Source organism: Puma concolor, chromosome E3 (genome assembly GCF_028749965.1).
Source record: "Puma concolor isolate L17-30 chromosome E3, mPumCon1.1.hap2, whole genome shotgun sequence".
NCBI lineage: Eukaryota > Metazoa > Chordata > Mammalia > Carnivora > Felidae > Puma > Puma concolor.
The window spans coordinates 34,750,003-34,763,043 of record NC_141682.1 but is presented as its reverse complement, the minus strand read 5'-3'; positions in this window follow the sequence as shown (position 1 = coordinate 34,763,043).

Here is a 13,041-nt window from a genome sequence, read left to right as displayed (position 1 = left end):
GAGGGCAGACTTTGTCTCAGGATCAACAGTGAGCATCAGGCCTTAGTCCAGTGTCCGCCCATTGAAGATACTTAACAGGTACTGATTAAATAGTTTTTCATTTCATTTTCAATCTGCTGCCTTTTCTCCAAACACTGCCAGGAAGCTTCAGGCCAGGCTGGCTTGGAGTGACCAGAAGTCTCTATGATGTTTCTCCTACCCACTTTCATTGCATGCTAAGGGACTTAGGATACTTGTGTTGAACAAATAGGTTCCCAGTCTCTGGGCTCAGAGGAGGCTGCCCACCTCCATGAATAGAGGTCGAAGTGGGAAAAGGTGAGCACAGACACCTGCCCCACCTGACATATCAATTTAGATGCCAACAGCCAGCCCGAAAGTAACTTCCAGGTTCTGCTTAACTGAAAACCAGGCAGTTAATTCACCGGCTTCCCAGCTGGCCTTGCCACAGTGGCCACCACTAGACGTCAGACACCAACCCCACCAAATACGGCAAGATGCAAGCCTGCTAACCTGGCCACTACCTGATCTTATTTGCGATGATGATGATGATGATGATGATGATGATGATGATGAAGAAGAAGAAGAAGAAGAAGACGACGACGACGACGATGATGACAGTAATGATGATGATGTTTTTTTTTTTTCTCTTTGGAAGTGAAAATAACTTTAGTTTTTATTACCCAGGTAATTTGTGGGAATTTTAGAAACTTTAATCCAGGAAAGACTAAAAAGACAAGTTGCCCAAATTCCCATCAGCCCTGTGTAACCTGTTAGCTGCTTTCAATATTTTTTTTTTAATGCTTATTTTTTGAGAGAGAGAGAGGGTGGGGGGAGGGGCTGAGAGAAAGGGAAACACAGAATCTGAAGCAGGCTCCAGGCTCTGAGCTGTACACACAGAGCCCGACGCAGGGCTTGAACCCACAAACCACGAGATCAGGACCTGAGTCAAAGTCGGACGCTTAACCAACTGAGCCACCCAGGCACCCTGGGTTTCAGTATTTTACTTTCAATATTTTAAAGAGCACATTCAACATTCAATGATGGTGATTTTAATGGACAAGTAAAGGAGAACCAAAATAGGGGAAATATGTCCTCTGTCAATGTGACAAATAAAAGCTCAGGGCTCTCAGCCTAAATGTAAGCACTAATTCCAGGGGACCCGTCCAAGAAGGAAAGGACTATGTGCCAATTCCCTGGACCTTACTCTCTGGATTCTTTGGCCAGAAACCATCGAACCCAATATCTGTACCTCCAACAAATGTGTTCCCTCTTGCCATGGCCATGCAAGGCCACGTGCTGTTTACGTACAGTGTGAGCACTGATCATTTTCTTATCGGGGAAAACAGCTTCCAAAAGTACTCTGGGCCACCAGAAGCCGGAACCGGAGATAAAACGGTGGAAGTGACTGCTGTCCATTTGACTCAGATGAAGCCTCTATGTACCGCATCGTTGCAAAACTTCAACGGGAAAGGTCAGAAATGACGGGCATTGAGGCCTGTCCCGGGACTCCTCTGCCCGATGGAGTTCATCTCTGCACACTCGTTGGCTCCTCCCTGAACAAGGAAGGTTTGCAGCTAGTCTTGAAGATACTTCAGGAGACAGGCGCCTTTATCCAGGGAGGTCACGTGGTATTACACCCTGAATAACTGATATTTGCTCAGATATCGGGCATCAGGCGCTTGGAGAGCATCCTGCGTTTCCCATGCACGACAACACCCTGTGAGTGGCAGTGATCTCGTTCTGCACACAGAACAGAAGCGAACACCAAGGCCAAGAGCAGGCGGGTGACGTGTCCGGGTCCCCAGCCAGCAAGCCTGGGGGTCTGAGCTGCCCTCGGAGCTGCTGTACGGCCACTTCTAGCTACACCCTCGGTACAGCCTTCCTGCACTCGTGTTATGTGACCGGATTCCATCGTGACAGGGCCCTTCTGGCTGCCGTGTGTGTGCACGTGTGTGCGTGGCGGGGCCGGAGCAAGGAGACCAGCTGCAGTTTCCGGAGGAGCAGCCACGGGGCCCTGGGTCAGCGCATGAACACTGGCTGCCGCAAACACAGGTTCTCTAAGACGGCTACCGAGAGAGAGAGAAGCTGTAGGGACCGAATACCCCTTAACCATCATGCCGCTCCTCAGTGTCACCGTGCAGATGATACAAGAGCAGGTGGACACCCCGATCACGCTAGCCATGCACACGCTGTGGCCCCGGCCACAGCTCGAACCCACCGGAGCAGCTCTGTTTTCCCGGGACTTTGCCTCTAACCATGTCCCCACCTGTTAGACTGAGGCAATAATGTCAAGGGGCCTCCGTCAGGGCGTCTCAGTGCGGACCGAGGGCGATGGTGCACGCGCGTAGGGGGGCACTTGTGTATGGCGGGTACAAACCGGAGGCTAGTCCTCAGTCCTTAGCGCCCTGGAGGCCTGTGGTCTGGTCCTGGGGTGGAGTCCTTCCCGGGGGGTCACTGCAGCCCCACACAAGGGCTTGTCTAGCCCCGTGGCCAGAAATCAGAGACTGAGGAATCGATGAAAAGGTAGCCACGGCCATAACTGCTTGACCGCTGGGTCAGGGCACTCGGGCCCTTGGTGCCTCAGTCTGCTCACCTATGAAATGGGGGAATAATGGTTTCCCCGCCGGGCTGCCGAGAGGATGAAAGGAGGTGACGCGTGTACCGGGCACAGAGCCGTCCCTCAGTCACACCTGCCTCTCTCCTCCTTCCAAGTTACCATTCTTGGTTGCCTGTTACCTGCATCGAGATTTGCCCTCAGGCCTCACGCCTGCTCTGGGCTCTAGGCAATGAGGCTCCCATCTGCTGACCTATGGAGCTGCGGCCAGTTCTGGGGCTGGGCATGTGACGTCTTTGCAGGTCGCCTGATTCTGACATTTACCGTCCTCTCCTTGTCCTGGGCTGGCTCCTGTGTGGACAGACAGCTTCAGACTTTGTTCTGAGTAGGGGCCGTGCACTCTGCAGCCTGTTTGTGGGGCGTAAGTCAGAGGCAGGACTGGATTTTTTAAGTCACAGGAGTATCGGCAGTGAGTCCCCTCCTTCTCTCTCATCTGCATGTTGTATCTAGTCTCCCCAGTCCATGCTGGGTCCTTCCATTCCCTGCCCCATATGGCTGCCAGAGACCCCGGGGGGACACTTAACAATGCCCAATCACATCCTGAAGCTGTTCACAATCTTGCAATGGCTTCCAGTGGGTCTCAGGATAAAGACAAAGTCCTTCCCGGGACTCACGGGGTTGTCTCGAAACCTCCTCTGTCTCCCTCTCCCTGCTCAAGCCATCCCCTCCTGCTGCCTTGCTTCTATCCACTCTGGAGCCCAGAAAAGCCCGAGAGTCTTTTCCTGGTCTCTTTGCATTGAGGATTGCTTTTCTTTCTTTCTTTTAATGTTTATTTATTTTGGAAAGAGAGAGAGAGAGTGTGTGAGTTGGAGAGAGGCAGACACAGAATCGGAAGCAGGGTCCAGCTCCAAGCTGTCAGCACAGAGCCCAACGCGGGGCTCGAACCCATGAACCATGAGATCATGACCTGAGCCAAAGTCGGAGGCTTACCCGACGGAGCCCCCCCCAGGCGCCCTGAGCACTGCTTTTCTGATAAAAGAGGAGCATAAGTTGAAGCCAGCATTTCCCTTTCTTCCCGCAGGAATTGTCTGCCTTCAAAAGGGATAGGATGCTTATAGGTCCTGGGCGGCTGCTGCGAATGTGTGGTAACCATCACCAAAGAAAGACTCACAGAACCACAGAGAACCCGGTGCCAGCACAATCAAGCCATCGAATGAACACCAGCAGCTGCTTACCGCTGGATGTGCTGCGCCCTAAGGAAACGAGACCCTCATGGGTGGAAGCCATCAGATTTGGAGGACGTAGACCACCGCCATACTGTGGCTTTGTCGCTCGCAGGTGAAAACACACCTCAATGAACTGGACTCGGATTTGAAATATGTGCTCTGTGGATTTGGGGCAGGATTTCACGGGCAGATCGCTGTGCCCTGGCATGCTGCTGAGAAGTGGACCTGGGCTGGGGACACCTGGCCCTGCCATCCTCTGTCGTCGTAGGGGACGAAGGGCTCGGTCGTCCCTTCCCTACTTCATCTGGTGAGCAGGGAGACGAGAGAAGGCAGCGGGGTGTGGCGGCGGGACTGCGAACCAGAGGCGTCTGCGTCCAGGTGCGCATGGATGGGACCCCCGGGGGGAGTGGCCCGGGGAGATCTCCCCTAGGGAAGACACAGAGACACACAGGGTCAAGCCGCTCGCCTGTGTATCCTCAAGGAGTTAATCTCTTAATATGAACAAAAACTCTCCAGTGCACTTTCCACATCCCCCCCAAAGCCCGCATCTCCACCAGCTGAAAATGAATCACCCCCCACACTCAGAGTGCAATGGGGTGTCAAGTTCTTTGCTTAATACCAGCAGTAGTAACGCTCGAGCACCAAAAAAGCCCAAGTAATTATATGTCTGTTTCCTCCGTTGTTATTATTTGCGTGTAACCAAGGCACCTGCCACGTTAATTGTGCCCTTTTTATAAACATCTTCTCCAGCCAACCAACCAAAGATGCACTTTGGGGATGGAGGGGAAGGATTCGTTTTACATCAGGTCTTCAGATTTTTCTGGAGTTCAGTGATGTGCTCATTCAGATGCCAAGCCTTCACCCCGACTATGAGGGAAGATGAGTTGCCTAACTTAAGAAAAAAGAGAGGGGCGCCTGGGTGGCCCAGTCGGTTGAGCGTCCGACTTCAGCCAGGTCACGATCTCGCGGTCCTTGAGTTCGAGCCCCGCGTCAGGCTCTGGGCTGATGGCTCGGAGCCTGGAGCCTGTTTCTGATTCTGTGTCTCCCTCTCTCTCTGCCCCTCCCCTGTTCATGCTCTGTCTCTCTCTGTCCCAAAAATAAATAAAAAACGTTGAAAAAAAAATTTAAAAAAAAGAAAAAAGAGAGAGAATGTAAAGAATCCTCAGAGTAGGAGAATCTAGAAGGGAGTCAACCAAACCTCCCTGCCTGGTGTTCAGAGTCCTAACATCACAATGAGGATGAGGTTTCCAGAAGAAGAATAGAAAAAAAAAAAAAAAAGAAACGTGCCCATTATAGCTGTATCATCTAGGCATCGTGAAATAGTCCTTAACAGCTATCTTTTTTCCTATTTATAGACAGAAGCATAACATACAGTGAAGGGCACGCATCTTAACTATACAGTTTGATTACCTTTTTCAGATTTTTATCGTGGTAAAACGTATCCAACCTAAGACCTGCCATTCTAACCATTTTTACATGTAAAAGTCAGGGGCATTCTGCTACTATTTCCAAAAATCTTCATCCTCCCAAACAGAAACTCCGTAAGTGTTAGGCACAATTAGTTTTTACACACACACACACACACACACACACACACACACAGCCCAAACCCAGATGGGGACACAGCGTTTCCAGCTTCCCCAGGCACTCGTCCGTTCCTCCCAGTGAAAACCCCACTGTTCTGACATCTGTCACCATGGATTAGTTTTGCCTGAAAATTTGTATAAATGGAATCAAACAGTATGTACTTTTTCTGTGTCTGACTTCGGTCACCCAGTAGTGCCCATGAGGTTTGTACATTCCTTCCCCTTGGCCACCGTGTTGGTTTGCTGGGCCTGCTGTAGCAAAGAGCCCCAGACCGGGCAGCTGAAATCCTGGGGATTCATCTCACAGTTCTGGAGGCTGGAAGCCAAAGAACATGGTGTCGGCAGGGCCAGTTTCTGCAGACTCTCCCCCTGGATGGTGGGCTTCTCCATCTTTGTGGGGTCTTCCCTCTGTACGCATCTATGTGTTAATCCCTTCTCCTCCTCCTCCTCGTCTCCACCTTCTCCTCCTTTTTTTATTGTTGATTTATTTATTTTCAGAAGGAGAGAGAGTGTGTGAGCGGGGAGGGGCAGAGAGAGAGGGAGAGGGAGAGAAAGAATCTGAAACAGGCTCCACACTCAGCACAGAGCCCGACACGGAGCTCAAATCCAGGAACTGTGAGATCATGACCTGAGCCGAAACCAAGAGTTGGGACACTCAACCAACTGTGCCACCCAGGCACCCCAATTCATTCTTCTTACAAGGAGATCAGTTACACTGGATTAGGGTCCACCCCAGTGACCTAATTTAACCAAATGACCTCTTTAAAAACCCTCTCTGCAATCACAGTCATGTCCTGAGGTGCTGGGAGTTAGGACCTCCCCATGTGAATTTGTGTAGTGGGGGGACACCATTCCGCCCCAAACGGCTATGTACCTCAGTCATAAAGGGGCACATGCTTAGTGTTCGCAAATATTTCAAGTTGTCCAAAGCAACTGCACCAATTTAAAGTCCTACCAGCAGCTTGTGAGAGATCTAGGACTTCGTATCCTGGGCAACAACACTCAATGCTGTCGATCTTCACTTTGGTCACTCTGGTGGGAAAGTGGCAGCCTCATCCTGTGGTTTCCCCAAGCACCTCTTGAACGGTACCTTGGCGTCTGACTTCATGTACTATCAGGACATATTTTGTGGTCACGCCTTGGAAGCTGTGCAGCTCACAAAGATGCCAGTGCCATGCGTTCCTTCACAGGGCTGCAGAGCGCTTGTGGGTGTTCTAAATTTACAGCTTTATGAATTTATGAAATTTCTCAAAACTCCTCAATCAGTGTGTGTTACTTTCCTAAGTTGGGCGGGGGGAAGCCTTATTTAAAAAAGGAAGGTGGATTGGGGCGCCTGGGTGGCGCAGTCGGTTAAGCGTCCGATTTCAGCCAGGTCACGATCTCGCGGTCCGTGAGTTCGAGCCCCGCGTCGGGCTCTGGGCTGATGGCTCAGAGCCTGGAGCCTGTTTCCGATTCTGTGTCTCCCTCTCTCTCTGCCCCTCCCCCGTTCATGCTCTGTCTCTCTCTGTCCCAAAAATAAATAAACGTTGAAAAAAAAAATTAAAAAAAAAAAAAAAAAAAAAAGGAAGGTGGAGGGGCGCCTGGATGGCTCAGCCGGTTAAGGGTCCAACTCTTGATTTCGGCTCAGGTCATTACCTCAAGGTTCATGAGATCAAGCCCCGCATCAGGCTCTGTGCTGACAGTGCGGAGCCTGCTTGGGATTCTCTTTCTCCCTCTCTCTCTGCCCCTCCTCCACTCATGGTCTCTCTCTTTCTCCCCCCTCCCTCCCCTTGGCCCCTCGCCCCCCTCTCTCAAAATCAATAAACGTTGGAAAAAAAAAGAAGGTGGAAACATCAGGAAACATGCCTGCTTGGGCATTCGTGGCAGGAGCTCTGGAGAGGGGAGTAGGGGTGCAACAGTGAGTATGCTTTTTAATGTTTCCTCTTTCGTGGAGCTCAGTCATCAAAAAGCATCAGGCTGTTGGGGGAAGCACATGCCATTGGGGAAGCTTCTGGAAGAAGACAGAGCCTGATGATTGGAGATGTGCACGCACACACACGTGTCTATGCACATAATGGTTTGGTATACACATACACTTTGTTTTTGTCGAATGATGTGAACCAGATGCTGTGCTGAGAATCTTCTTAGCGATCTTCATAACATTTTAATGAACTTGGTGGTGGCACCTTATCAACCACAAGAATAGTTACCATCATCGTTCGTATTTATCGATATTCAGAGAGGTTAAGTGTCTCTCCCAAGGCCACACAGCTTGTAGCGTGCCGACTGAGGAGTCTGAACTCAGATCCACCTGGCCCTTCATTTGCTGATACTCTACTGCCTCCATGATGAGTCTGGGCCCTTCACGTGCTTTCCCTGCAGGGTCTCTGATGCTCAGGATGGTGGATGGTGCAGGGTAGGTGTTATTAAGGCCCATTTTAAGGACAAAGAAGCACTGACCCGGAGTCATGTGACCAGGTAACCGTGCAAGGATTCAGACCCAGGTGGTTTGACTCCCAACTACACGATTGCTGTTATTCTTCATATTCTTTCAAATCTCTATCTGGCTCGGGCCCAACAAAAGCCGGCTTTGCACACCCTTGAGGGACAGGTCCCTCCAGCAGGAAGTGTCCCTGGTACTGAGCTGAAATTGGCTTCCTTGCGACTCCAACAATTGCTTCCAGTTCATGGCCCAGAACTTAGTACTTAATTACATCGTGTCTTCTATTGTGTACTAATCATCTCTCGTGGTTCCTCCCTTCTCCGCGGCTCGCTTGCCAACTCCTCCAGGGCAGAGACCGAGTCTCGTAGGCTGCACACCTTCCAGAGTAAGAGCTTATTAAATAAATACTTGTTGGTGGAAAGTCCCACCAGAATTCTCCCCTGGGGCCTCATCCCAGGTGTGTGGGAGACAGCTTAGCCAGGTCACAAGGGATTTGCAATTTAAATATGTACGGAGTTTGTGGATAATTTGCATACTCCCTCAACAGACTGTGTGTGCAGTCAACACTCGGTAATTCTGCATTTAAAATGATCCTGCTCCCCCGAAGACTGTCATTTCTTCACAGCTCTTGTCTTAACTTTCCTCAACCCTGTGTTCCTATCAAATCAGGAACTGGGGAGTTTACACCCTGCATGGAAAGCGAAGACAGCCTAGGTGGCAGCAGAAAGGGTCAGGGTGAAGTTGCCTGGTTGAAATCGCGTTTGTCCTTTCAAGGCTAATTGCCACCCGTGTTTGCCAGTGTCCTCAGACGCAATTACTCCTATGTTACTTTGTTCACACGACCTGCGGTGCCCTTACGCTGTGTATCCTGGCTAGAAATTAGCATGCTTTCTGTTGCAAGTGATGGAAACCCTCTTGAAAGCAGTTTCAGGAAAGAAAGGGAATTTGAAGTCATTGGCTTCTGTCAGTGAACCATCTTGGGACTTCAGGCATGGCTGGATCTAGGGGCTAAAAGCAAGGTCATCCAGATTCCCTTGTCCCCACTCTGCTGCCAGCCCCAGTGTGGAAAGAGCTTCAATTGCCCAACAGAAGAAGACGAAATCTCAAGACGGCGCCTCGTTGGTCTGACACAGGTCAGATGACCACCCCTAAACCAAGTACCATGGATGAAGAAAAACTGACCGGCTAGATGTTGGATGAGCTCCCCCTACACCCAAATCACGTGGTCCGAGAGTGGGGGAGAGGGAGTTGCCCAAAGAGCAGTCTATGGGCTTCCATTAGAGAAAACACAGACATACCCACACACACCCACCTACGCAGCAGGTCCTGTATAGGTCTATCTTTCTTGCTGGCCTGGGGGCTCCTGGAGGGCAGGAGGAAGGCAGGAGATGCCTGACACTGAACGTGTAAAGGGGTAGGAAAAAGAAACCTTCCAGGCACCAGAGAGCCCTTCCTTTCCCAACTGTGCACTGACAGGTATTGGGATGCTAACGGATAAACAGACACGGTTCCTGCCGCCACGGGGCTTACAGTCTTGCTGGTGAGGAATACACACAACGGACTTGAACGGACAGCGACGTGCATCATGCTGGACGCGTGAACAAAGATTCTTGTTTGCAACCTAGAACACCGAGACGATGGGAGAGCAAGAACCGTAACGCCTCTGTCCTCCTCGTAAAGCTCTTTCATACACTTTTGCAGCAGCCTCTAGGACAGTAGATGCAATGTGGGGATGTTCCCCCTTTGTAGGTAAGGAAAGGAGACTCTGAAAGGGAAGTTTAGGTGCCGCGGGCTGGTAGGCAGCAACACCACACACCTTCCTGGTGATGACCCTATTTCCATCGATCTTCCCAGCAGCCCGGTGAAGTGTGATCTCATTTTAGACAAGAGGAAAACAGCGGCTCAGGGATGCACGAGCTGGATGGGCACCAGGCGGGACAGCAGAGACACCCCGGTAAGTGACTTTAGGGTCGCACAAACCCTGAGGCTAGGTCAGGACTCACCGCCCGAGCTCACGGCTCCAAGTCTGGGGCTTGCTCCTCGGCCCCACTGGGTGCCCACTGCCCTCAAGCCGTGCCCCTCATCGGGGGCCACCCTGGTAGGTCATTAAAGATTCTTACAGCTCAGCCAGTTGCTGTCGGTGGCCTCGCCCAGAACCCACGTGTCCTTTCTGCCTTCCTTGCCAGAGCCTTGCAGGCTTGCCCCAGAAATGCCAACCTCCTTTTCCCCGGGAGGCATTTCTGTCTCCTGCACTGCTCATTGCTAACCCTGTCCCAGAAGCTGGGTGGTGAGAGCAGCAGCGGCATGCGGCCAGCCCCACCGGGGCTCAGCTGGGTGAATGTGGCGGCCGAGATCTGGCCTGTTGCGTGCATGTGGCAAGCAAGGGCTTGCTTCCTATTCTGCTGGTGTGTTGTGAGGGTGTCAAGAAAGATGCCAACGTTTTTCGTGTCTGAACACCTAGAAGCTGCCGCTCACTAAGATGAGGAGACACTGGCCGAAGCAGATTTTGTCTAGTGTCGACGGTTTGCTTTTTGTACCTGGTACGTTAAAGGTGCTTGTTGGGCGCCCACGAGGGGGACGTTTGGAGGCACCTGGGTCTGGAAAGGCGATGGGGCTGGAGCTGGGTCGCCCTGGAGCGTTCCAGCCTTAGACTGGGGACTTAGCAAGGACTGGGGAGGCCTGGTTAGCAGGTGATGATAACCAAGGATGGGGCCACGGAGGCCAGGTAACAAGAGGTTTCCAGAAGGGAGCAATTCGTTGCCTCAAATGCTGTTGCTAAGCTGGGTTCCGTGGGACCCAGGATCTACCTTGGTTTTGGCATGTCACGTGCCGCTGTGACCTTGGCCGGTGTGGCTTCTTGGGGAACAGAGGAAGAAAGCAGGAGAGAATGAGAAGATCACAAGCAGAGACCATTCGTTTGACGTGTTTGCAATAAAAAGGAGCAGAGCGGTGGGCTGGCGGCCGGACAGACCAGGGATGATTCTTCTCCAGAAAAGACACAGCAGCACATGTGCTCTGATGGGAACGACAGAGCCGAAAGGACACTTTATGTAGGACACTAGGGGAAAAGTTGGCGCGACTGCAAGAATAGTGGCCCCGCACAGGCTGGAGGGGGTGGATTCAGTGGACGAGCAGGGTGTTTGGCCTTTGCGTCCAAACCTGTGCTCTCTCTGCCCTGCCAGGCGGCCTCTCCTCGACTTCTCTCCCCGGAACCTCTCCAGACTTCCTGCCGGATGCTCAGGCTGGAGAGAACAAAGCCTAGGACGGAGCGCTTGCTATTTCTGCTGGCGATAACCATGAATTAGAGGGAAGACAGAGACAGGAGGTGACAGGAGACTTCGTCTGAGCTACCGAATTTAGGTGTGTGTGCTGTGAGCGCAACTTGTGAAATCACCTTGCCGGAGACGTTCTCAAGACTGGAGGCAGTTTCAAAAGGAACTTGAGGCACAGTGAACAAACACTACTAAAATAGAAGCGGCAAAACGATCTGAGACATTTGCAAACGACGTGGCTTTTACCATCATCTCTCCAACTTAAGAACGGTTGACACTTAATAGGTTCCTTTCAACGTTACTCATGCAGCAGATGTAAAGTGAGGTCTGAGGGAGGCCCTGGCGGCAGAGAGAAGAGAGGCCCCTTGTCCTTAGGGAGGTGCAAGTCCGGTGTCGCAGCCCATGTTAAGTGTTCAGAGAGAGTCAGAGATGCACAGGGTTGGGTAACCCAGGTAAGGTGGAAGGAAGCAAGGCTCAGGCAAGGGGAAGAGTAGACTCTATGCTGGGAAGCATAAGGACAAGTGTGCTCCTGACACAGGGAACAGCATGTGCAAAACCTCTGTGGTGTGAGGCACCAGGGCCCATTCAGGAAATGCCAAGGAACTCCGGATGCCTAGAGTGGGGGCTTTATCCTGTGCACCACAAGGATCCACTGCAAGACTTTAATTGGGGAATAATCTGGGGGAGGGGCATGTTTATAATTCAGAACCTAGAAGCAGCATAAAAGCAGTGGTCAGGCTCCAAGCCACTCCTCCATGAATAGGACAGGCTAGGCTGTGTATCCTATGGCAGAGCTGAGTTAAAGAACGATCCAGGGCTTAGGGATACGGGGACAGGTGTGGAAGGGGGAGGAAGGGTTTTCTGTCTCATGACCCCGTACAAAGCCAAGGTCTTGTGCACAACTATAAACAACCATTCTTCAAACTAAGATTTAAAGTGAGGAACTAGGTTTTTTAAGTACAGGTCTCTAGTCCCAGGGGCATCCATTAAGCATGCACTATGGACACAGCAAATACCTACACAGGGCTGATCTGGCCAGGCCCTGGGAGTGCATGCGGGTAGGTGAGCATTACACGATAGAATCACTGGAGAGCCTGGATGGCTCAGTCGGTTAGGCATCCGACTTCGGCTCAGGTCATGATCTCACGGTTTATGGGTTTGAGCCCCGCGTCGGGCTCTGTGCTGACAGCTCAGAGCCTGGATCCTGCTTCGGATTCTGTGTCTCCCCCTCTCTCTGCCCCTCCCATGCCCATTTTCTGTCTCCCTCTGTCTCTCAATAATCAATGTTTAAAAATTTTTTAAAAATCAACGGTAGAATCACAGAGTGAGAACACTGCTCTTTTCGGGGGTCTTGCAAACCTTTCAAATGCTTCCGTGAGAAGTGCTCAGTGTGGGGCTAAGGGATCTTTGACACCTCTCTTTCTATCACTACCTGTCGGACACATACACAGTGCTACACAGAGTGGGAGTCCATTCGTATGAAATGTCCGGAGAAGTCAAAGCTAAGGAAGTAGATCCGTGATGGCCTGCAGCTGGGGGGTGGCAAAGGGGAGGGACCGAAATGATCAAGATGTTTCTTCCTGGGTGATGGAGAAGCTTCCAAAGTGGACTGCAGTGATGGTCGCATAGCCCCATAGATACGCTGGAAACCATCGTGCCGTCGGAACAAGTTAATCTTACGGTATGTAAATCACAGCTCAATAAAACCGCTTAAGAACTGACAGAGTGTGTGTGTGAAGGGCTGGAGGTTTGGAGACAGGGGGCCATGCCAGTAGGCTGGTTTTCAAACTGTGCTCCTCACAGCTGCCCATGTTGAAGAAGAACATACCAGAATGTGGCCAATCAGGGCGGGCTTAGTGCCACTCTGATCTGTCCTTATTTGTTGTATTAGCAGTTCACTCAGACACACAGAAATTGCTAGAAAAGAACAAAGCTCCCACCAGAGCCAAGGCAGGTTTGTCCCGCCCAATGCCGGTGGTGG